Genomic DNA, 26032 nt, shown 5'->3' with positions numbered 1-26032 from the left:
GGAAGGAGCGGCTGCCACAACGAACCTGTGCTTTCCCAGTTGTCTCACTTCCTCTTTCCTCGCAGCCTGGTCTCCAGGAGCTGCTTTCTTTTTCCCACCTCTCTCCCTCTCCCCTCTCCTCTCCACCCACCAATGCACCTCGTCCACTGCATGCCACAGGCAGGGGTGTGCGGAATTTTATTTGCAATCTTGTTTGTCTTATAGTTTTGGGGGAGTGTGTGTGAAGGTACCTGTGTTTGGGCGGCCACTATTATCCTGGGATTATTTTCTGCTGCTGTTTGGAAGTGCCATGAACTTGTATCACTTCCAAACAGGGCAGTTTCGAGATTCCAGGAGACCCTGGGGCTCGTTACGTGCCCTGCATCTTCCCTCCTGTTAGAGGAAGAGCAGGCTTCCATGCGTGTCTAAAAGAACGGCACAAGCTCTCCAGCTGCCAGAAGCAACCTCCACATCTGTATTTTAGAACTGCTGGATGAATGTTTTAATTGTCTCATTTATCCAATTAATGGCTTTATTATAAATATCTCCATATTTTGATTGCTTGTTATTTTTCCTTATTACCTTTGTACACTAGGTGAATTTGGCTTTTTCTTCTAAATATATGGGTAGAGGATATATTGTTGAGTGCATGTTAATAGAATAGGTGTTTAGTGAATTAACTAGGATTGGGGGAAAATAGTCACAAAGTACAGACTATTGTGTCAGTGAACATTTCAATTGCTAACTTTTAAAGTTGCTCTTTAATTTAACAGCTATCCAATTAATAAAAAGACAGTTAAGAGTAATATCCATCATCTTTAAATTATCTTTGGTAAAAAATACCGAAGTTAGAGTTTGTCATTTTAAGTTGCAACAAATTCTGATCAACAGATTCCACTTTCCTCATATTCCACGAATACAGGAAACTTAGGGCTTAGGAAGTCTGTGCTTGCTAAGCAGGTATAACAGCACTTATGAAACAATAGAGTTTATTCTGAAATCAGAAAGAACATTTAAAATAGGTCATATAGTAAGTAGAGACCAAGGAGAGAAATTTCAAATAATCAAAGGAGCTTAAATTCACTACTTTTCCTTTAGGATCAAGAATGTAGGCCAGGCACAGTGGCTTACCCGCATGTAATCCCAGCACTTCGGGAGGCCAAGGCGGGTGGATCACCTGAGGTCAGGAGTTCAAGACCAGCCTGACCAACATGGTGAAACCCCATCTCTACTAAAAATACAAAAATTAGATGGGCGTGGCAGCAGGTGCCTGTAATCCCAGCTACTCAGGAGGGTGAGGCAGGAGAATTGCTTGAACCCAGGGGGTGGAGGTTGCAGTGAGCTGAGATCAGGCCTCTGCACTCCAGACTGGGTGACAGAGCAAGACGCCATCTCAAAGCAAAAACAAACAAAAGAATGTAAGTTGAATATGAAATGATTAAAGATATGTTTCATCAACTCTTGAGAAATATGAGACAAGTAGTTTTCCTACAAGTCTAGGTTCAAATAAACTGCATTACAGAAGAAAAATAGGATTGACTGTTGGCCTGTTCTCCCGCTTAGTTTGGTTTGTTTGTTTTTAAATGAGTTCTTGCTCTGACCCCCAGGCTGGAGTGCAGTGGCAGGATCATAGCTCACTGAAGGCTTGACCTCCCAGTCTCAAGCAATCCTCCTGCCTCAGCCTCCCGAGCAGCTGGGATTACAGGCACCTACCACCACTCCTGGCTGAGTTTTGTGTTTTTAGTAGAGACAGTGTTTCACCACATTGGTCAGGCTGGTCTCCACCTCCTGACCTCAGATGATCCGCCCGCCTTGGCCTCCCAAAGTGCTGGGATTACAGGCGTGAGCCACCGCACCTGGCCTGTTTGCTTGTTTTAAATGAATTCTTGCTCTGTTCCCCAGGCTGGAGTGCAGTGGCATCATCATAGCTCACTGCAGCCTCGACCTCTCAGGCTCAAGTGATCCTACTGCCTTAGCCTCCTGGGTAGCCGAGAGCGTAGGCGTGTGCCACCACACCAGCCCTGTTCTCTCATCTCTGTTATGGGTCGTTTAATAGCTCTGATGTCAGGACCCAACGTTCTTCATAGTGACTGAGAATATCCTCATTTGACTGAATGCTTTTTTTGTGGGGAAAAAGCACTGAAGTGTCAATGGTTCTGGGTCATTCTGGTTGGCCAACATTTAGAATAATTGTAGTGTGTGTGTTTACACACAGACACAGGTACATACACACACACACCCTCCCAGGAGGCATGTGGCAAAGTGTGATATGATTTTAGATAATAAGGATACAGTTTCTCTGGCTTCATTTCTAGAGCAGGTAATTTCTTGCTCTTTCCCTCCGGTAGATAAGCACCTGTGTTTTGTAAGAGTAAGGAGTGTGTATGCAGGTTTACCGCAGCTCCACACAGCCCGGGAGGCTGCAGTGAAGGCACTTTCTCGGCGGACAACACGCTAGTGCGGGGCTGGGTTCCTCAATGGTATTCTTTTATTGTCCGTGAGAAAATAAGACTGGGAGTAATAAAACAGGAAAGTGATAAAACCACAGGAAGCAGCCCTCTTCATGTTCCCATTAACCGGCACTTTCAGCATCATAATCTGAGAAGTGGCAGAAGCTGGAAACACTTGGCATTTTAAATAGTCTTTGTCAGTAACTATGTAACAATTATTTAAACACCAAAACTATTCAATAGAGTGGGTTGAAAACCACCTCTGAGGTTTTAAATCCCAAAGCAAAAAAAAAAAAAAAAGTATGTGTGTATATAATTTACATTTATTACATGTATTTATAAACACATGTAACTACTTGGCAGCAGTCATTACAGTGTGATGTCATGGACCTCACAGACGGGATTTCTGGAAACGACAGCATTAAAAACGGGGCTTAAGGGAGGATTGAAGAGATTAAGGCAGGTCCATTATTTAAATCGGTTTCCCTTCTACAATTACATGTATTATGTAGTTTTTAATAAAATACATCACTTGTAATTTTCTTACGTGACTTATCTTCTTGTTCTATCCCATTGAGAAGGGTTTTATAAATTTCATTTTCTTGGCCGGGTGCGGTAGCTCAAGCCTGTAATCCCAGCACTTTGGGAGGCCGAGGCGGACGGATCACGAGGTCAGGAGATCGAGACCATCCTGGCTAACACGGTGAAACCCCGTCTCTACTAAAAATACAAAAAACTAGCCGGGCGAGGTGGCGGGCGCCTGTAGTCCCAGCTACTCGGGAGGCTGAGGCAGGAGAATGGCGTGAACCCGGGAGGCGGAGCTTGCAGTGAGCTGAGATCCGGCCACTGCACTCCAGCCTGGGCGACAGAGCGAGACTCCGTCTCAAAAAAAAAAAAAAAAAAAAAAAAAAAAAAAATTTCATTTTCTTTTTAGACAAGTGTTAGAGCAAAAGGGTTGATAACTAGCCTTTGCATCGGTGTGTGCCTCAGGATGGACCCTCTCAATGGCTTGGCCGTGAACAGATCACTCAATGCTGCATCTTCACAGTTGCCCCATTGTCCTCTCTGTACAAACTTACAATGTTTCACCCTTAAACAGGTGATGAGAGTGTGAGCAAACCGTGGCATGATTCTTTGTCAAATATGTAGTGATTTGGTCCAAAACACAATTTACACCTTTAGAGATCTCTTAAATCAGGTGCTCCCTGAAGTGCTCAGAAATAACCTCCTTGGTATCGATTGATTTTCAAGGAAGCAGGTAAGCAGAAGAAGGGGCAGTGATTTCACAGCAAAGTGGAGGAGAAGGTGATGGCAGCCGTGGTGACTGTGGGGTGTGTTTGGGTGTGAGTGTGCAGGGAGGCAGAAGCAGGCGCTGATGGAAAATCAGGAAAACCTTATCCACAGTCTGTGCCGTCTGTGGGGGAGGAGAAACTTCCCCCGCCCTCTCAGGTTTAGCAGGACCTGCAATTAAGCTGACAAAAGACATCAATAGGCAAAGAGCACACACATTTCATTTGCTGTGAATGTCTTATACGGCACGGGAGGCTTCATAAAGGACGTGAAGATCACTCAGAAGCAGCCAGGCTTGGGGCTTAGAGACCATTTTAACACGGAGTGATCAAGAGTGAGCAGTAACTACATTCGGAGCGGCTGTGGCTCCAGGGGCGGAAAACGGTGGGAAAGTGGCCGGGAAATCTCTGCAGAACACCGTCGGAACGTGGTGAAGGGTGTTTGTTAAGGTCTGCTTGTGTCGACAAACCTGGCCATAAGCATGTCCTTCTTCCTGGACAGAGGACACCTTTCTCCTAGGAAAAGTGTGCACTGCTCAGGCACAAAGGGGCCAGCAGAGGACCTGCCCTACATCTGCTGTTTCTTGGAAACCTTCAGCTGGAAACAATCCGTGTGCTGAGAGACATTTCGTGGGTGGCACATTCTAGACCTTTTGAGATGCAGTTTGGAGGAGGCAATGTTAGACTTAGCACCAAGTATTTATTCTACCACTGTGTGCTCATTTCTTTCCTCCCGCAATCCCTGCTCACCCAGGCTTCCTGCACACCATCATGGTGTCGCCCATCATAATCGCGGATCTGAATAAATCGTGATCATTAGCAGCATCCTTTGCTTGTGGATCATCGCGCATCCATCATCAACGCGTCGATCATAAAATCACTCGGATCGCGCGATCACTCTTGGCATCATCATAAATCAGCATCCTTTGATCATAACATCCAAATCACGCAGATCCGCTCTTTTGTCATCATCTTTGCATCCGCGATCCACTCTTGCCATCCGCTCGATCATGGGTCATCATATCATAACGCTCTCTGCGCATCACGATCATCGTATCCTCTTACATCTTCTGCGCATCTTTTGATCCATCGATCTGCCGCTCGGTATCCTCGCCGCGATCGCCATGCGATCCTCGTGCCGCGATCTTAACGCTATCACGATCTCATCATCATCGCTCGCGTTCGCGCACATCTTTTATCCTCTTTATCACGTCCATCACGATCACACACACCTTACACACATCCTACACACTCACATCCTACACACTCATCTCCTGCACACTCACGCACCTTCACACACTCCTGAGTCCTGGGTCCCTGAGTGAATTCCTTCAGCGCATTGATCCCCTCCTCTTGCCGCTCAAAGCTCAGGGACGCCCAGGCCTAAATCAAGACCCTTTCTGGATCAAGACCCTCACGGGAAGCTGACCTTTCTCCCGGGGTTTTACATCGTCTCCATCTGTCCCGGGGCCGCGGCTGGCGTGTGGGCTGGGAACCCTGGGCAACCCCCTCCCTCCTTCTCCTCGGGGTATAAACCCGCCTCCGGGACTGTCGGCCCCCGCGGGAGACGCTCCCTTAATCACGTCCTTGAAAACTTTTACGCATTATCATCAACCGCGACCTTTCAGAAGGACAAATCCATGAAGACGAACGAGTCTGCGGCGCCCGTTCGGAGCCGTCTGCAGGATGCAGGTGGCCGGGGCGGGCGTCCAGCTGTGGGTGCGGCAGTGAGTGGACACCGGGCCTGGGGGGCCGCCCAGCGTCCCGCCTTTGGAGGGAGGGAGGGCGGGAGGGACGGAGGGAGGGAGGCCGCAGACACCGCGTTTCTCACGGAGGCCCCGGGCCAGGGCGCGAACCCCCACGCCGCGTTCCCCGGGGCGGTGGGAACCCCGGGCCTCCAACCACACGGGCGGGAAGATGAGACGGGAAAGGCCTCCCCGGGCTCCCCGCTCCCCCAGGCAGCTTCCTCCGTGGGAAAATCCCACCCGCCTCCGCCCTCGAACCTTCTTCCAGCGGCGCGAGCCCGGCGGGACCTCGGCAGCGAGGCGGCGTCTGTGTGTATTTCCACGGTCATAAACGTGTACAGCGGACGATGTCGTTTCCCAGGCAGAGGTGAAGAGAAGACGGTCAGACGGGACCTCCCGAGCCGGAAAAGCCAGGCCTGGGCCCGGGCGGGAGGCGCCGTGCGTGGGAAGCCGTTTCCTCGCGGGCTGTGCGCGTCCACGGCCTGGGGTTCTGGAATTTGGGTGATTTAAGGGGAACTCTCGGGAGCGGCAGCAGCGTGTCTGGGACACCGACCGAGGCCTCGCACTGTGTTTCTGTCACGGTGGAGCCGCGTTGCTGTGCTGGGAAAATCTGCACAGGAGACAAAGGTCCGCGAAGAGGGGGCTGGGAGGGCGCAGGGAGACTCCTGGGTGTGCATCGCCAGCTCCGGCACGGGGCGCCCCCGGGTCAGACGGTGAATATGCTGGGCAGTGAACACCCCAGGCCTTCCTGCTGGACTTCGGTGCACCTGTGTGTGTGCAGAGCACCTGTGTGTGTGGAGCACCTGTGTGGAGCACCTGGGTGTGTGGAGCACCTGTGAGCACCTGCGTGTGTGGAGCACCTGTGTGTGGGGCACCTGTGAGCACCTGTGTGGGGAGCACCTGCGTGTGTGGAGCACCTGTGTGGGGAGCATCTGCGTGTGGTGAGCACCTGTGTGTGTGTGGAGCACCTATGTGCACCTGCATGTGTGGGGAGCACCTGTGTGTGTGGGGAGCACTTGTGTGCCCCTGCGTGTGTGTGTCGAGCACCTGCGTGGTGTGCGGAGAGGCAGAGCACAAGGCAGGGAGCCACTCTGGTTTTTCAAAGCCTGTGTATTTTACAGCCCATAAAAACACTGTTATTTATGATGTGGAGTAAACAGTTGTGATACACATTTTACTGTGTTTCAAGGTCATGACCTCTTGCTGTCTTAACACCTCTAGAAGGGGCCAAATTCAGCTCATTTCCTCTTTTTTTTCTGGTCCACAAGCTAAGAATTTTGGGGGGGGTTCGTTTTTCCCCATTTTTCAATGGTTGAAAAAGAAGAATGATATTTTGTGACAAGTGAAAATTAGGTGAAATTCAGACCTCAGCATCCCGATGAAAGTCTATGGGACGCAGCCTTGCTCTGGGGTTGTGTGTGGTGGGTGGGTCGTTCACACCACGGCAGTTGTGGCTGCCCAAGAGGTGCCGTCCCCACTGCACGGCCGTGCGGCCACCGCACCCCACCCGAGCTCTGCGGTGGTGACCCAAGGGCATCAGCACACGGAGCCGCCAGCCACACACTGAGGTTTTGTTGTTTGCGGGGCATCCTGTGCTGTCCCATCCCTTTGGCTCAGCACCTGCCCCCACTCACTGGCAGGGAGCCCCCTGGACACCTTCAGCATCGTCTCTGAGGATGTGGCTTTTCCCCAGTAAGGGCAACTATTGAACCTGTCCTCTGACCATCTCCCAGGGGTCCTTACCAGTCAGACAGGAAATAGGCCCAATACACAGCCCAGAGAGTCACCCTGTGCCCTCTGCTGTCAGGTGGCATGGCACGGCCTTTCCAACAACAAACATCCTTAGGTAGCAAACAGGTTGAGAATCATATCAGAAAAGAAGGGGCGCTGTGGTGGCACCGGGATATAAACAGAGTCTGCAAATAGAAACTCTTCAGCCTTGGATTAAAGAAGCAGCATCCAAACCTTTCGGGAGGAAACGATGACAAACCTAGAAAGGGCAGAGGGCAAGGACGGGAGCAGCCCTGGGGGAACCAGCTGAGCCAGCCACGGCCTGGGAGGATGCCAGCTCTGCATCCCCCTAGGGTGTGGGGACCAGGAAGCCCATGATCCTGAGGGGCCAGACTGGGTGTGATCAGCACAGGGTCCCTGGAAAGGCAGGGTCCTGCCCCGGACCACAGACACCAGGGGTGTGTGGCTTTGCACCTGGGAGGCTGCTGTGGCCCCCCAGCAAGAGCTTGGAAACCCCTGGGAGGCCTGCAGGAGCCAGTTCCAACCAGCATCTACCACCATCCCGAAAGACACCAGAGCCCCGGGTTCAAGAAAGTCAACCCTGAGAGAGAAGGTCAACCATCAGAGCAGTAAAGATCCCAGGAGGAAAAACGTCACAGCTGACAAAGGGCCTTTGGAGGATGCGGACCTGATACTTAGGTTGAGGGGGAGGAAGTTTTACTTAAAATAAACAGCAGGATATCGGGAAAATGAAGGAATCCCTCACTGCTGTGGAAGCAGGATTACTATCACGCTGATCCTCAATGAGTGAGAAGACGGAGCCGAGAATCTCTCCCAAAATGTCACACCAGTTTCCAGACAGAGGGGACACACAAGAAAAAATCAGAACTGTAGAGAGAAAAACTTCAGGGCAGACGGAGGCCATCCCCGGAGAAAGGCAGGCTTGGTGTTCACAGCAGAATACCTCAAAGTCCCAGACGATCTATGTAAATATCATTTTATTTATTTATTTATTTATTTTCCGTTCACACTTAGTTTTCGTGTTTTTTAATGATTTAAAACGGTTTTCTTTCCTCCTGCGTCTCAGAGCCTGGTCTGGGCCTCCGGGACATACATCTCGATGCTGTCCATGCTCTCGGCTGAGTTCTGACGCACAGAAGCTGCCCGCTTGGTTCTTGCGGGCCTCCTGGTGCTGCTTGTCGCTGGCGTCTGAGGCCTCGTTGCGGCTCACGGCCGGCTTGGATTTGGCGGCTTCTTTGGAACCGGAGTGGGTGGTTTCTTCTCTTCCTTCCTCTTCTTGGGGGTCACCACCAGCTGCCAGCTGTTGGCCTTGAGGTGGTAGAGTTCATCAAATTTCATGCCGATGTCCTCCATGGACGGCTGTAGCAGGTCCCAGAACCCTGCCAGGTCCTGGGCTGTGGGGCGTGGGTTGGCATCAGGGTTCAAGTTTTGCTCACAGAGGCCCCGGAACTGCTGGAATTTCTGGGACATCAGTAGCTGGGCATTGCCCACAACACTGAGGACTTTTCCTGAGACTTCTTCAGAGAGGCTGTTCTCTTCGGCCTCCTTGTCCATCTGGCAGCACCAGCCTTCCAGCTGCTCCGTTTCTGCCTGCAGTAGCTTTAGGAACCAGTAGCTGTCTTGGTGGCAGGCCCTGGCTGTGCCGGCTCTGCTGGGAACTGGAGGACGTCTCGAGCCAGGGGTCAGGTTGGGGCAGCGAGGATGCCTCGAGGGCAGGGTCGCTGTTGTCTCCATAGGGAAGGTTACACTTGATCTGGGCAATCTTGGGGCCCTGCCAGGGACCGGCATCAATGCTGATGGAGTTGGGGGGAAGGGTGCAGTCCGGGAGGCTCCTCTCAGATGACTTACAGCTCGAGTCATTGATATCCTGGGTATCTGAGTCCCTGTCCCACCGGGAGGACATCCCGTGAGAGGCGACGCTGCTTTGCCAGTCGTCCTCTACCTGAACCCCGACGGGAGCGGGACTGGGCTCCGCTTTTGGCACTGGCTGAATGCAGTCAACTTGTCTTCCTATTGATGACAGTTTCCTTTTGGGGGCGGCCTCGGGGTGGGACTCAGAGCTGGTCAGCGTCCCTTGTTCACTTTTCAGAGCTGCATGTTTTGGGAGTGGCTTTGGGGCCTCAAGGGCTGGGGTGACTCCGCCCTGGGTACTGCTGTCCAGGCTGTCCGATGAGTTGCTCAGGCCCGACTGGCTAGTCACCTCGCTCTTGTGGTCCTGGCTATCCAGGTAGGTGTCCTGGGCAGACTCAGTACTGCTCTGGACTGTGAGATGAACGGCTTTGAAGTGGTGCGTGGACGGACCTGTGGCGGGGTCTTCTTATATGCCGCTAGGCATGATGAACTTGGAAGCTTGTGACTATTGCTGAGGCGCCGGTACTGGGCGGTGGGGAGAGGGACTGCAGGTAGACACTGTCCTCCTCCTGCCTGGACGGCACAGGAAGCTGTGGCTGCGGGAGCGGAAGTAGCTGGGCACTGGCAAGTCAAGCATCTCCGAGGCTGTGGACTCCGCTTCACTGCAGCCCACCTCATACTGGTCATTCAGCTCTGCCTCCTGTACCTGCTGCTCAAACAACTGGGGGATCAGGGAGGTCTGTCCAAAAATCCGGCTGATGCAGCTGGAGTCGTCGAGGCTGTCGCTGACGGGGGTGTAGTCCTCTTCCCAGCTCGGACACTTGGAGGGCAGCAGCATGGCCACTGAATCCAGGCGGTCCAGACTCCTGCGGGGGTTGCTCCGCTCTCCCAGTGACTGCTGCGTGGCCCTCAGATAGCTCTGGCCTGCGCCGCGGTCTTGGGTGAGGGCTTGGGGCTGCGGCCGGACCTGTCGCTGTCCTGGTCACCCATGGCCTTGATGTAGCTGCCGCTGCACGTGTGCCGGCACTGGCTGGGGCCCTCGGCCACGGCATCTGTCTCGCATGGGGACAGCAGCGTGGTGCTCAACTCGCCGCCGGGGGGCACCTGCAGGTGATGGTAGGCCAGACCCAGGTGGCAGGATTTGGACTTGAGCAGGCTCTTATCCAAGGTGGCCGAGGTCTTCCAGCCGACCTTGTGGGCATGGCTGAGGGTCAGAGTGGACCAGGAGCCCCGTATGGCATAGTTGGTATCAGTGCCCACCCCAAGGCTGGGGCAGGTGGCTGGGGTGCAGGCGGGGGTGGTGGGGCGGTCAGCCCGGTGGTGGTGTTCCTGCTGGCTTTGAGCATGTGCCCGCTGATGGTGGTGTAGACGTGCATGAAGTAGCATGGCTGGCTGCGTTCTGCCTGGTGGCCTGGTGTCATCAGCCCGGAGCTGGGCCGCTGCTGCGGAAGGTGCTGGCCTTGCCGTCCAAGTTGTTGTCAGAGCTCCACCAGCCTGAGATGTTGGAGCGGCTGCGTTGGGCTCCCCAGCCTTGGCCTGCTCCTTGCTTTTGGCCCTCTGGCCCTTGCTGTCCTCCATGCCACCTTCTTGCTGCCATTGCCACCAACCTTGCCCGCTATGCCCCCAGTGAGGGTGTCTTGGTGAAGGAAAGCTGCTGGACTGAGTGGACCAGGTGGCCGATGCCACCAGGGCCTCGCCACGGGCCTTGGCCTCACCACGGGGAACTGGGGGTGCTGAAGCCGTCACGGTGGATGGGCAGCTGCCTCTCAAACTGGGCCAGGAGGCTGGCGGGCAGCCGGTTGGTCTTGGTGGCCTGGGCATGGCTGGGGAAGGGGCTCTCCTCTGGCACCTCGAAGTGGGAGTTGTAGTGGATGCGGGGAAAGGTGCTGCTGGGCGGGGGCAGCTGGTTGTTGAGGGGAAAGAGGCCCCCCCCGTAGGGTGTTCTGTCCGGGGAAGGGGGCCTCGCGGGCGAAGGCCTCCATGGGAGACAGTAGGTAGGAGTTGCGGTCAGTCCCTGCAAACAGGGGCTCGTGGGGTGGGTCTAGGCTGTCGGAGAGGTGGCGGGGGCGACTGTCACTGAGGTTTTTCATGATCCGAGGGCTGGGGCCCTCACCCTAGCAGGGCGCCCGGGTCACCTCTCCCAGGCAGCAGCTATCCTCCACCGGGCACCTTGGCCACCTCCCCCCGCGCTGGGCCACCCCGCTGCGCCGCCGCCTCCTCTGGGGTCCACTCCCAGGTCCGCGCACCTGGGCCCCGGCCCCCGCCCCACCCCCGCCCACGGGTGCCCCATGCCTCTCCTTCGGCCAGCGCGGTGCACCTAAAAATCCTTTTAAATGTATAGCTGAGTTGATGGCTAAAAGAAAATGAGTTTCCACATGCACAACAGTTCTGACGCCAATTGTGGGTTTTTTCATCCAAGCAATTTCTCAGTTCTGTTGGACACTGACTTCGTGTCCGAAAGTTTAACTCGATCCCAACACTAACTACCCAGAGCCAGCAGTGACCCCGCAGACTAAGGGCATGTCCCACAGACTGCCCGTCTCAGACACCAGCTGCGGGTGGTGGACGCCACTCCCAAATCGAATTGTGTCCTCTTGCCTGGCGCAGTAAGGCCAAACGTCCACACTGAGGTTTTGTAGTGGAGAAAAAAAGATATTTATCTGCAGGGCACCAAGCAAGGAGAATCGGACAGCTCTTGCTAAGACCTGAGCTCCCCAGCGGCCTACAGGTAACACTTTTTAAAGGCGGGAGGCAGAGACTGCTGGCAAAGTCACAAATCAATACTTGCAAGCTAACCATTGGTTTCACCTAAAAAAAAAAGAAAAGAGAGATCGAGATCGAGATATCTTGAAGTGAGATCCCACAAGTCACAAGTGGATTCAAAGATCCTCTGATTTACAATTGGTTAAGAAGAAGCTGTGTCTAAAACTCCGGGGTCAGCAGAAACAAATGCCAAGTTGTAGACTGTGGGGATCTCCTCCTTCAGGCCCCTTGGGAAGAAATTTAGAACAAAAGGATGCTTGTTTGGTTTTCAAGGCCAGCTTGGTGCCTGTAATTTTCCTTGAATGAACTCAAGATTCTCCTTTATTTCCATGTTTGGGGTGGCCTGGCAGGCCCCCAAGAGGGGTCCCAGCTCCATCTCACTGTAACTTCTGTCTGACTCGCCTACAAAGTGGGGGTTCCCCTGACCTCCTCAGGTCGGGTCATTTCCTAGGACGTCTCACAGAACCCCAGGAAACACTCACATTTCCTGGTTTGTTACAGAGGGTGTAGACGAGTGGCCAGGAGAGGAACATAGGGCCAGGTCCCAACTTTGCATTTTCTGCCACAGTGCTATGGGAGCGCCTTTGTCCATCTCCACCATTTTAGAACATTGCAATCATGGCTTTTTACTCACAAGTCAAAAGTGGTTTCCAGAAGTTATTAGCATCATTACACATTTCAGCAATAATTATTGCCATCAGACGTTTGTCAAGGTTTCAAATTGTCAGCTATTTTACATAGTCTCTTTAAATGAAAGAAGACATTAGATTTTTTTTTTTTTTTTTTTTTGAGACGGAGTCTCGCTCTGTCGCCCAGGCTGGAGTGCAGTGGCCGGATCTCAGCTCACTACAAGCTCCGCCTCCCGGGTTCGCGCCATTCTCCGGCCTCAGCCTCCCGAGTAGCTGGGACTACAGGCGCCACCTCGCCCGGCTAGTTTTTTGTATTTCTTAATAGAGACGGGGTTTCACCGTGTTAGCCAGGATGGTCTCGATCTCCTGACATCGTGATCCGCCCGTCTCGGCCTCCCAAAGTGCTGGGATTACAGGCTTGAGCCACCGCGCCCGGCCGAAGACATTAGATTTTATCAGGCACTGTAGTTTTATTTTTTCTTATTTTTGTGTAACTTCAATAAGCGCGTAATGGCAGTATCTCTCCCTGAAGACGTGAATGTTTCTGTAAACGGATTTAATTTTGGAGGCCTCAAATAATTCTTCTTTATTTATTTATTTATTGAGATGGAGTCTCACTCTGTCGCCCAGGCTGGAGTGCAGTGGTGCAATCTCGGCTCACTGCAAGCTCTGCCTCCCGGGTTCACGCCATTCTCCTGCCTCAGCCTCCCAAGTAGCTGGGACTACAGGCACCTGCCACTTTGCCCGGCTAATTTATATATACATATGTATTTTTTAGTAGAGATGGAGTTTCACCATGTTAGCCAGGATGGTCTTGATCTCCTGACCTCGTGATCTGCCCACCTCAGCCTCCCAAAGTGCTGAGATTACAGGTGCGAGCCACCGCACCCAGCCTCAAATCATTCTTAAAACTTGTGGATGTAGGTTCATATTTATAAAGAAAAATGCAAGATACATGCATGGTAGGATTGTAAACCTTCTGTTGATTTCTGAGGAAAATAGTATTTCAACTTGCCACCTTCATGGAAGATGAAATTATTTCAAGTAGCCTCCTCAGGTGACTTTCTGTCTGCAATTATCAGCCAATCCTGGTGAAAATCGTATGAAACATGTAAATAGCTGTCATTGTGTAGGTTATATAAATGGATGAATGAAAACCATGAGGCCCGGCCTCTCAGGGTTTTTTTTTGTTTGTTTGTTTTTTGTTTTTTGTTTTTTTTTGAGATGGAGTCTCGCTTAGTCGCCCAGGCTGGAGTGCAGTGGTGCGATCTCAGCTCACTGCAAGCTCCGCCTCCCGGGTTCACGCCATTCTCCTGCCTCAGCCTCCCAAGTAGCTGGGACCAGAGGTGCCCGCCGCCACGCCCAGCTAATTTTTTGCATTTTTAGTGGAGACGGGGTTTCACCGTGTTAGCCAGGATGGTCTCGATCTCCTGACCTCGTGATCCACCCGCCTCAGCCGCCCAAAGTGCTGGGATTACAGGCGTGAGCCACCGCACCCGGCCGCCCCTCAGGTATTTAAACGTCCTCCAATTTCCCTGCTCCCCTGGGTACACACACCTTTGAATATCATCTAAGTTTCTGCTTTTGTAATAGGAATGGTGTATGATTTTGATTCAACATCAAGTGAAATGATTATTTTGTAGAAGGTACCTTGGTGTTTGTCCAATGTGTGTGTTTGATTTTGTGGACGCACAGGACTGCCAGCCGCAATGTCCTCTACACGGCAGCTCTTGAGCCTCGTGGCCTCCAGATTTCTTGACTCTTGACATTTGAAGACCCCCAAAAATGTCTGACTTGGGGGGTTGTATCTATTGATATTTATATTAGACGTGAATACTGAGAATGTTTTTAAACATATATTAATTGATTTTAAAATAACACTACAAACCCATTACAGGCTGACATAAAACATATTTTCTTCAGAAAGCTTCATTTTCCAAAACAAAAGAACAAATAGTGAGGAGCCTTACTTCTTTGTGCCAGTCTCTCCAACGCCTGGTTCACAGGTACAGATGTTCCATGTAGCTTCCGGAAAACTCTATTTCTATCTGTTAGAAAAAGAGAGTGAAAAGGCAAACAATGTCTTAGAATTATTATAAAAATAGCTTTGACTTCATGTGTCCCCTTGAAGGGCCTTGGGGAACCTCGGGGGTTCCAGGGAACCATGCTTTGAGGACTGCTGCTGCAGAAGCACCTGTGGTGAATTTGTGACTTGCTGTCCCTGTCACCATCGTGAGGGGCGGCCACCCTCCAGCTTCTGCCAGCAGCCTCTGCGGCCGTCTGTCTCCAGGAATTCCCTTGGCTAAAGGGCATCGCCTGGCCTCACTGGTGCTCCTTCCAGGGGAGCCCACGGCGGTTGCTAGACAGTGAGGGGCACAGAGGGCTGACCCCTCCCCTGGACTCCCGATGCCTCCAAAAGGCCAGCCTGTACCACATGCTCTTGTGGGGTCAGCTGGGTCCTTCCCTGAGACCCTGGTGCAGCCCGACGTCCCTCCCATCCCCTGTCTGCAGGTGCGGACCCCTGACTATTGGCCTGGGGATGACTTACCGGCAGTCTCCTCTGTTGCCAGGGGTAGGTCCGCTGGAAGCCTCGCTGGTCCACTACAGACAAACTCAGGCCGTGTCCATCCCACGTCCCGCCGGGCTCTGCCCCTGGAGCTCCATGCCCTGTACTGCCTCACAGCTGCAAGCTGCCACTTCCTTTTCAAATTCTGATTGCTGATTTCTGTTTCAAAAAAAAAAAAAAAAATTCAGAAGGCTGGATTTTGTCAGTGCTCTCCGGAAAACACCCTTGTCCAGCATAAATGAGTGTTACTCCCTCCTGGTACAAGGTTATCCGGGAACCATGCCATCTCCTCACGGACAGAGGCTCCCGGGAACCATCCCAGGGAGGACCCTGAGGGAAAAAGCAAAGGCCGGGGCAGGTGCCCTTGGAGACACCCAGGGGAGCGCAGAGCCTCCGACTCGCTCACCTGCTGATGCGAACGGGCACTTCCTAAAGTGGCCTCGTCCTGGTCTTGCGCCGGGGGTCCCTGGCTAAGGGGCATTTTAGTTATTTTCTTCAACTCACTTTATATTCTGAGAGTGTCCAAATTATCAAAACTGTATTTCTGAAGGATGAAAAAGGTATTTCTTGTGTAATTTAGGTTTGATGTTAAACACCTGAAAACAGAACCCACATCTCTGAAGTGAATTTGATAGTATTGTTACCTCAGAGAGTAACTGACATCACAGGGGAAAGTTTTCTAATTGTGTTATAAAATATGAATGTGTCACAAACCTCGAAGACACTCTTACTATGTCAGAGTCCTCCTGAGGATTTTAAAGTGCCCAACACTGAAGTTTCACAGGTGAAATCGCCTTGGCTTCAAGGATCGCACACATGCTAGGGAAACGCCATAACTTTATCTCCAGGTCCATAGAAAAGCTGTGCGAGGTGCAGAAAGGCACGGCAGACATCCCGCTTATTTCTGTTTAAAAAGCTGCCTTCTTAGGTATCGGCTGCTGATGTCCTGAAGTGATTCCTTCACCCAGACTCTGCTTTGGCTCTTTTGTCCTATTTCTTAATTACTGTGGGTTTTATTATTTTTAAAATAATTTAACCAGTTCACTATTATTTCAGCAGTGCTCTGAAATGTGATTATGACAATCTCCACAGTAATCTAACAGTGAAAATTAGATCCTTGTCCACAAATCCAGGGGAGAAAATTGAGTGCTCAGGTGACATTAAGTGGCCATGCAGATCCTCTACATTGAACACAGGCTTGCATCAGAAGCTGGTCTAGGTCAGCAGGCTGTGTGGTGTGGAGAGGACCATGTTCCTGCGGCCACAGAGCCGTCCCCCAGTAAGATGACCTGGCAGGAGGATGACAGGTGGTTGTGACTCAGCTGGGTTTGGATACAGACACAGGCAAACTGGTGTGGTCACAGGAAAGGAATCCTTGAAATCACATTTCTCTTTTGCAATCCTGAAGCTATCCTAGACGATTATTTTCTTCTGAATTTGTGGAGTAATTTTTATGTCAGATCTTACTTCCATGATAGGCTTATTAACAGTAGCCCTGAAAAAATTTTTACTGTCTGCTGTAAGACTTAACATATACATACTTAACCTATTCAAGTCTGAATGAACATAGTATTATACCAACCTGTGTATGGTTCAAAGGTAAACAACTTCCATTTTTCCTTCCTTTGTGCTGTTTTTGCCATACATTCTACTGCTACACATTTATTAACCACACGATACATCATTACCATCTTTGCTTCAGGCAGACAATTACATTTTAAAGTAACTTTAAAAATTATATATTTTATAATGACCCCTGTTTTTACCATTTCCAGAACTTTTTAGTCTTTTGTCTAGGTCCAAACTTTCCACTAATGTCACGCTCCTTTTGCCTGAGTAACGTCCTTTAAAATGTCTTGTAGTGAAGGCCTACCTGCAATGAATTATTCAGCTTCTTCTGATCTGGAAATGTCTTTACCTCACCTTGAAATAATACTTTAAAAGCTACTATTGCTGGTGCATGATTCTCGGTTGGCACCGTTTTTCTTTCAGCATTCAATGGGGTTGCTTTATTGTTTCCTGATGGTACAGTCATGAGGATAACTCTGCTCTAATTCTTGTCTTTTCCCTTGGTACACAGGCATCTTTTCCCCTTCTGGTTGTCTTCAAGATTTTCGCTTTACCTTTGTTCTTCAGTAGTGTGGTTATGATCTGCTATAAATATGATTTTGTGTTTTATTTACACTGCTTGGTTTTAGCTGAGATATTTGAATCTGTACTTTGTTCCCTTTCATTGAAAGTGGAAAATTCTTGGCCATTGTCTATTCAAATACATCCTCTTTCCTTGTGTTTCTCTCATTTTCCTCTTATTCACTAATTACACATATATTGGAGTGTTTGATATTATCTGAGCTCTTGAACACTCTTTTCTTTTTTCCACATTGTGTTTCAGTTTATACAATTTCAAATGATTTACCTTCAAGTATACTGATTTTCCTCTGCTAGGTTCAACCAGCTTATAAGTCTGTCAACATACTTCTTTATCTCTGATACCAGGTTTTTTATTCCCAGCATTTTCCTCTGCCTGTTTTAGATTTCATCTCTCTGCTGAAATCCCCTCACCTGCTTTTTAAAAAACATTTTTCACCTTTTCTTCTAGTTCCCTTAATACATGGACTATAGTCATTTGAACTTCCAGTCAAGAGGTGAAACATCTTGGACTTCCCTGTGTCTGGTTCTGTTGACTGTTTTACCTCTTGACAATAGGTTATATTTTTCGATCCTCTCTGTATTGAACTTTTTGATTGAATAATAGGTACCACATGCAAAACAAACAAACAAAAAAAACCTAAGAGACAGATAACTAGTATTTCCTTCCTGAGATAGCATGCCTCTTCCTTTTCCTAAGTGCTGTTGAGTTACTGTGGTCACTAGTTGAGCCAGGTTTGGGTTTCTTGTTGCTGTGGTCACCTTCTGTGCACCACGGACTTAAAATTCCTCCATTGGGTGCTGTGGTTGCCTTGGGCTCGGTGTAGTATCTGGAGGGCTGGAGGGTTTTTCTCAGTGTTCCTGCCACACCTTTGGCTTCTGGAAGCTGTGTGTGACTTGTGTCACTGAGGTGGCACCTTCCTTCACAGCAGAACACTCTTGCCTGCTACTCAGTGCCTGGCCTGGGTTGGAGCAACAGTGTTCTCAGTTCTCCAGGTGCAGGCATGGCATCCAGGATGTCGTGTGCATTGGGCCTCAGCAGTGTGCACTGTGTTCTGTGCAGCCTCCCCCAGCAAAATGCTGCCTGTGCCTCGTTCAGCCAAGATCTTCTGCCTCCTGCCACTAATCGCAGACCTCTGCTTCTATCTGAGCAGAATCCTGAGCCCAAAAATATTTCCTCCCCATCCCACAGGCTCATGGCTTTTGCTTTCTCCCCTTTCCCAGATGTAGATCTGGGCCTGATCCCTGTAGGCCATGGTCTTTATTTTGTCTAAGAGGCAGGCTGGCCTGGGCTTGTCCTCAGTGGCAGCTGGGCACCTTGGGCACCTGTGCCTCTGAGGGGAGCTCTCTCCAGCCTCCTCCTCCGTACCCCATCTTTCTCATGAGCACCCAGTGAGGCCTGGAGAAAGAGCTGGGATCTGCCAGAGGGCTGCTAGGTCTGAAGCCTCAGTTATTCCAAATTGCCTCAAAAGCCCACAGCCAGCCTTCAAAATTAATTATAGCCACTTTCCTCCCACCTTCCCTGAGGGCAGACGCCATTTTTTCCTGTTCTCCACCAAAGGTGGGGCCAACCACGTGGTACACCTCTGCTCCAAGGACCTGAAGAATCTTTGAAACCCAGTTTACTTGGTTGTCTTGTGACCTCAGCTCACTGAAAAGCTCCAGAGAAGTCACAATTTATCTCATTGTTAGAATGGGAGTCACTTCATCTTTTGCAGGTCTCTATACCCAAAATGGAGGAACATCTGCAGCTAGAGTAGCCCACTGTGGAAACTCTTAGCTGCCTGTTTTTATAAGTAGGCATAATGTGTTTGGCACATCCCACTCTGATATTGTTTAATTTTATTTTTTAAATTTTAAATCAAAACTGGGTACATATAGATATATAAATATAAATATAGATGCATTTGTATATGTATGTATGTCTGTAAACACACACACACACACACACACACACACATATAATTTAAAATCAAATCATAATAGCAAGCCTGGGATGAAAAGCTACCGTCTTCTGCTGCCTCCCTGGAGACCCTGCCCTTGACTCTGGCTCTAGTGACCCCGTGATTATTCACCATAATTGGTGTCTGATGGTGGCCCTGTGATTATCCCTGTGATTATTCACTGTGGTCTGTGTCTGATGGTGGCTCCATGATTATTTACTGTAGTTGGTGTCCAATGGCTGCCCTGTGATTATTCACTGTGGTCAGAGCCTGACAGTGGCCTGTGATTGTTCAGCTGTAGTTGGTGTCCGCTGGCTGCCCCGCAATTACTCACTGTGGTCAGTGTCCGATGGTGGCCCTGTGATTATTCGGCTGTAGTTGGTGTCCAATGGCTGCCCCGCAATTATTCACTGTGGTCTGTGTCCGATCGTGGTCCCAGGATTATTCGGCTGTAGTCACTGTCCACTGGGCTTACGGTGTCTGAGAAAGTCACTCTCCTTTGTCACTTGTCCCCATTTCACATTCCCTTCCTCATCCTGGTCAACAGCGGCACCGTGGGTTTTTGTGAACTGCTTCGTTCCATTTACCCAGGTGCTGAGCTGGCATCTCTGGGTCTAGAGAAGCTTCCTTGGATCTCATATGTTTCCCCAAGAAGATTCCAACTCTGGAATGTTTCTGGCAGTGGCTTTCTGAGCAGCAGAATGGGGTCCTGGGATGCCCACGGTTCCCCGTGCTCAGACCTGGGCTCTGCCCTCCCTGGCTGCTCCTGGGTGCCCAGGGTTTCTCCAGACAAGCTCCTCGGTGGTCCTCATGGTGCGGCCCCAGAGCACAGTGCCAGCCTCACCCGGGACCTTGTTGGAAATGTGTAGCCTTGGTTCTTCCCCAGGCTGCTAAATCTGAAACTCTGGGGTGGGCCCAGCCATGGCGTGTTCACAAGCCCTCCAGAGGGCTCTGCACAAAGTCCTGGACCTCTAGGTGGGCCCCTGCAGCTGTCTGGATGGGGGGTGAGGGATTCTTCTGTTTCTAGCCGATGCCCGGCCCATCCCCTGAGCTCTTGTCTGCATGGAGGGTGAGGAACTCTTCTGTTTCTAGCTGACACCCAGCCGATCCCTTGAGCTCAGCCTCCCCCATCCCTGCCCCATGATGCGCAAGGCCCCTGTGGTTGAGCCTCCACTGTCCACCAGCTTGCCCATCCCCGAACAGTGCCCAGGGAGAGGGGTGGCCACGGAGAGGCTGGGGCCCACGCCATACTGGCCAGGATCACCCACGGCCCCACTGTGACATCGCTGCACCCACACATGTCGCTTTTTGTTGTGAATTTTAAATTAGGGATGCAATGGGGATAGGTATTTTGTTAAATGAGTGCTATTTTGTGTTACTTGGGATATAGAACAAATATGTCATAAAGTCCTATTCTTATTTCTCCTGTAACTCAGTATACTATAAACTGGTTACATTATCAAAGTTAGTGTAATAGTTTGAAAATTGTATTTATTTTTAATACGTCTCCATACACATTATGTTGTGTATTATTATGCAAGAAATTAGATCATGTGAATGTGACAAGGAGTATATGCTACGTCTCTTGAACAAAAATTCGTCAGAAACAGCCGTCAATTGCATATTTTCTTTGCAGTTCCATCAGTTCTGTTATCATTCCGATAACTGAAGCAAAGCTTGCCAAATGTTGGGCAGTGACTCTTGACATTAAGGCTGTAAATATCTGCACCATCAAGACATCCCTCCAGTTTATATTTTAGCACATTGATTCATTTTGGGATACATATAATGTTTTAAAGCTCCATGTTTAAGGCAAGATTAAAATGATGACATGCAGCGGTCATTGAGTTTCCAAGACTGTTTCCTGGATCGTTGGTTTTGCAGATTACTGGCTCCTTCTGTCCTTCCACCCGACGCCCCTGGTTCCCTGGGTCACACCCTGCCCTTCATAGGTACCACTGCTGTGCCTGTCCCCAGGGCTGCCAGTCATGACACAGGGACAGGAGTGTGAGCATGGGTTTGTGTGTCCATGGGTAGCCATGAGTGTGCACATGTGTGAGTGCATGTGGTATTTTGTAACTGGGCATGAGTGTGTGCACCTGAGTGTGTATGTAACTGCATGTGAATGTGTTATTGTGTGGACATGTGTGAGGGTGTCGTGTGTGTGTGGATGTGTGCATGCTTGTGCACGTGGCCGTGTGTCTGCGTGTGAGCACTTATGTGGTGTGTGAGAGCGCATCTGTGGGTGTGCATGCATGCGAGAGTGTCTGAGCATGGGAGTCAGCAGCACCCATCTTCTCGTGGGCCTCTCTGAAGCCCTGCTCCTGTCTGAGCCCCTCCTTCCCTCCAGGGTGTCTCCTGCTGCCCGTGGCTGTCCACCACACTGTCTTTGGAGTCGGTGTTTGCCCTGACTGCCTGAGGCCCCTGCTCCAGGTCAGACCCCGTGTGTGATGGTGTGTGTGACTACAGCCTCCCCTTCACTGAGCTGGAAACACTCCCTGGGCTGTCTTGGAGGTGCTGGGGTCAGTGGCCCCCTACATGGAGTGTCCTGAGGCTGGGCCTCTGGCTCCTCTGTCCCATGTGGGTCCTCAGGGCCACCTGGGGGGCCTGGGCCCTGTCTGTGAAGCCAGCTCTGGACCCACAGCCCCACTTTAAATAACTAATTTCAAACCCTTCTTGTGTTTGAAGTTAATGTTTGCAAACTGCTGGTCCAGCTGTGTCTTTTTAATGTTCCTGCTGTGCAGAGCGTGCAAATTTGAAAATGCTGTGACCTCACCCAGTGTGTGAATTCCTTCCGAATAATGCTTCCTGCGAAACCCTTCCTGGCATCGTGGGTGTTCACCGACTTTTCTTCCTTTCATCAGAAATATTATTAAGGCCTCCCCCACTCGCTGCTGCACCTGGCTGGACGGTGGGGGCTAAATACTTTCCCCTCAGAAAACTGTTGAATTCCTACGTGTTTAAGATGTGACTCCAATGGGAGTCAAGGTTAAAGTGTGTCCTTGCTGTGTAGACATCAGGGTCTCAGAGAGTGAAAGATCACAGCTAACTAACATGACACGCGATGCACGCCTCACCCAGCACCTGCCCACTGCCTGCCGAGTTCTAGGGGTTGGAAGTTAAAATGGAATTACTGCCTGATGGTTAGCGAGGTGCTCCCAGATGTGGTCTTTGGATAGACCACACACGTCATTTTCCACCTGTCCTTCTCAGTGACGAGGGATGTGTGGCAGCCAACGGCGAGCATCACAGACTCACCGACCTTGTCCCAGAGTGGGTGGAGAATTCAACCAGAAAGGCCGAGCCCCCCATCCTGTGCCCAGGTCCCCTAGTTGTGCCGCTGCATGGCCAAGCGGCCTTGAGAGACTCGAGCACCTGCGCAGTGCTCCTGCTTCCTCCAGGCACCACTCTAGACGGAGCAGACGGGTGTAAAATGTGCCCCTTGAGAGACGCGAACATCCACACAGTGCACCTGCTTCCTCCAGACGGAACGACCAGGTGTAAAATGTGCTCCTTGAGAGACTCGAGCACCAGCACAGTCCACCTGCTTCCTCCAGGTACCACTCCAGACGGAGTGGCCAGGTGTAAAATGTGCCCCGTGAGAGACTCAAGTACCCACACACAGTGAAGCTGCTTCCTCCAGACAGAACGACCGGGTGTAAAATGTGCCTCGAGAGATTCGAGCACCCACACACAGTGCAGCTGCTTCCTCCAGACAGAATGGCCGGGTGTAAAATGTGCCCCTTGAGAGACCTGAGCACCCACACACAGTGCTCCTGCTTCCTCCAGGTATCACTGCAGACGGAGGGGCCGGGTGTAAAACGTGCCCCTGGGCATCTCCAGTGACAAGGAACAGCCCACAAGGCCAGGACTCATGCGCCTCCTCAGCAAAGCTATAAATACACGGACTTTGCCTTTCCATAAATTGAGTCCAGATGCTTCCTGACAAAGAAAAGAGAAAGAACACTTTTTATTGAATAGTATTTTTGTATGTCTGAGTTACATATTTACAGCCCAGAACCACCAGCTGGTCACTGGGAGGTGGTTCACTGACCAGCCCTTGATGGGCAAGTGATGTTTAGATTTCAGTGTTTTAAATATGCTATTCTGCTCATTTAATTTTTAAAATGCATTTGAATATTATTTACAAAAACATCTAGATCTATTTGAGGGACATTGTGTCTTTTGTCTCTAAATATGGTGAATGCACTGTTGCAGAAGCTAGATGCAGCCGGCCGCCTGGGGCTGCCTGGTCCACCTGGCCCCTGAGTTCCTAACAGTCAGAGAGTAAGTTCCTGAGACCCTCGAACGTGAATGCCACCTGTGCCCCTGGTCTCAGTGGGTCTTTGTGGACCCAAGGCAACATTTTCCAGACTCAACTTGGCTCGAGTCAGCAATTGATCATTATTGTTTGAACCGGATTTGAACCATCTTCATCAATTCCATAAAAGGAAAAACAACAGGCTCTTAAACTATTTGCAGATTGAGCAAATGCCTGTACAGCTGGTTGGCTCTCTGTCCTAATGGGCTGTTTCTAAGCACGTCATCTTTTTCCTCTAAAATCTCCAAACATCTGGACTGCTGATACTGATGATCGGTTTCAGGGACCCCGAGTCCCTCAGAGACGGAGGCACTGTCCCCTCCACATCAGAGCCAGTGGCTGGGCACCCCAAGTCCCTCAGAGACAGAGGCACTGTCCCCTCCATGTCAGGGCCAGTGGCGGGACACCCGGGCCCAGCCTCTTGCCCCATCTGCAGCACGTCTTTGCTTTTGGGTGAGCTGAGGAAATTTGACAGACAGGCCCCTGTGGCCCTGTCCACTCAAAGCTGAGAGTGTCTCCTGCAGCCAAGTCACCCCTGGAGTCTTCGGGGACAGCAATTCTGGTTTCCGTCACCAAAAAGATGGCTTTCCTATTTGGGGCTGTACGTCTGGGGAATCACAGGGTTTGCTGTCAGGCTTGACTGTGCCCGACACAGTGGCTGAGGCTCACCTGTGCCATTTTAATAGAGGCATCAAAACTTCGACATGGAATCCCATCAGTAATGGCACCAAAGCTTGTTTCCAAATTCTAATCTGGGCCAGCCTTTGGGGGTTCCATTTCGGAGGCATCATGAATCGCGCTGCATTGGGCATTCTTTGTCTTTGGTGGACTTAGGTTTTGTTTCTGTGGAGTGCAGGTCCAGGAGCGGGCTTGTTAGAGGAGAAGGGGATTAGTTCGACCAGTTACAGCCCAGGAGCTCCCAGTGGCTGCTCACTGAACTCTCCGGCCAGCGCCACAAGGGTTTCCGTCCCTCCACGTCGTGCTGATGTGTTCAGTTCTGGGATTTACGTTAGGACGTCGTGCATCTCACTCCCAACAAATGTCTTTAGGTTTTTTTTATTCCAGTTTAACTTGCTCTATGGCATATTTAGAGCCAAGAAGAGCTATGATTTTTTATTCCCATAGGCTGAGTGGTGACTCACATTAAACACACACACACAACACAGAAATACTGCACACCACATTGACACACACACAACACAGAAATACTGCACACCACACTGGATTGGACATTTATACACAAAACACACAATACACACAGACACACACCACACACATTTATACACACACAATACACACAGGCACCACACACACCACACGCTTATATACACACCACATAACACACACATGTACACATACACACAACACACATATACACAGACACAGCACATACACACCCACATATATACAGCACACACACACCATACCACACATTTATACACACACCACACACACATACACACATATACACAGAGGCATAACACACACACACACACAAACACACATATACACAGAGACACAGTACAGACACCATACCACACACATTCTATACACACACACCACACAAAAAAAACAAAAAACAAAAAAAAAACACCACACACACCACATCACACACACAGGTAGAAATTTAAGAAGAAAAAAATTTTGTAATGAAATGTTCGTTTCTGTCAGTCTAGAAAACATTCTCGAATTTACTTTTGTGTGTAATCTGTGCGTTTTGCACAGGTCTTCTGACCAAAGTGCACTCCAGATTGAACAGGTCAGCAGTGGAACAATCTATGTTCAGAGAGCTTCCACTTAAAAATCTTATTTGGCCTACTTAAATACTAACTTTTGGTTTAATTTTCTTGAGAAACTCGGAAAACGTCACATTTTTATTTTTATGTGGTAGTTTTCCCCAAGTTGAATTTCGTTTTTATGGACTCAATAAAAAATAGATCTCATTCTGAAGGGAAAAGTTTTTCCCCAAAACTAGAACCTAAGTGATGTTTTAAGATCACCACCTGGAAATTCTGAAGTTGGAATCTTTTAAAACCATTTTTAAAACATTTTACCTGCCCTAATTCAATAATTGACTTATTTGATAATTCTTTTCTCTGATTAGATTCTGTTGCCTTTGCCTCATGGAAGAAAGCTGTGGTTGGTAAAATGAGCTGATTCTAGATCTGTACGAAGCAAATACGTGGTGCCAGGGTTCACTGTGGGTCCACTATAGATATGTACATATGTGCAGGCACACCTGCATGCACACACACATAAGCACATGCACACACAATATGTGCCAGGCTCACACACATGTACAGACATGCACACACACACAATATGTGCCAGGCTCACACACATTCAGACATGCACACACAAGCACACACCTATGTGCCATGCTCACACGCACGTACACACACGTGCATATGTGCAAATCACAAAACATGCATGCACACATACATATGTACAATTAAATGGCACCAAAAATGGAAACTTATTTTCAGTGATTGAAAAACTGGTTTTGGAGCCTTGTGCTGATGAGATTGTAGTGTCAGAGAGGCGATCCCAGGGAGCAGGAGTGAGAACAGAAACGAGAGGCTCCCGCAGAGGCCTG

At 50.1% G+C, this 26032-nt stretch overlaps 1 protein-coding gene, 1 long non-coding RNA gene and 1 pseudogene across 2 annotated transcripts in view; 1 reads left to right on the top strand and 2 right to left on the bottom strand.

Moving 5' to 3' along the window:
- The window catches only part of LOC101026611 (contactin-associated protein-like 4), a 200551-nt gene that overhangs the window by 10754 nt on the left and 163765 nt on the right, over positions 1 to 26032 (top strand). The window lies entirely within an intron of this gene.
- LOC100997280 lies at positions 8004 to 11235 on the bottom strand (annotated as a pseudogene).
- LOC103876652 overlaps positions 14393 to 26032 on the bottom strand; it is a 28567-nt gene continuing 16927 nt past the window's right edge. Inside the window, exons 2-3 of the long non-coding RNA XR_635959.4 lie at positions 15007 to 15183; positions 14393 to 14506 (exon numbers count right to left, since the gene is read on the bottom strand). This is a non-coding gene — a long non-coding RNA (uncharacterized LOC103876652). The remainder of the gene's footprint in view (positions 14507 to 15006; positions 15184 to 26032) is intronic.

The sequence above is a fragment of the Papio anubis genome, chromosome 10 (genome assembly GCF_008728515.1).
Source record: "Papio anubis isolate 15944 chromosome 10, Panubis1.0, whole genome shotgun sequence".
Classification (NCBI taxonomy): Eukaryota; Metazoa; Chordata; class Mammalia; order Primates; family Cercopithecidae; genus Papio; species Papio anubis.
The sequence above is the reverse complement of the archived record's forward strand: the minus strand, read 5'-3'. Positions and strand labels throughout refer to the sequence as shown.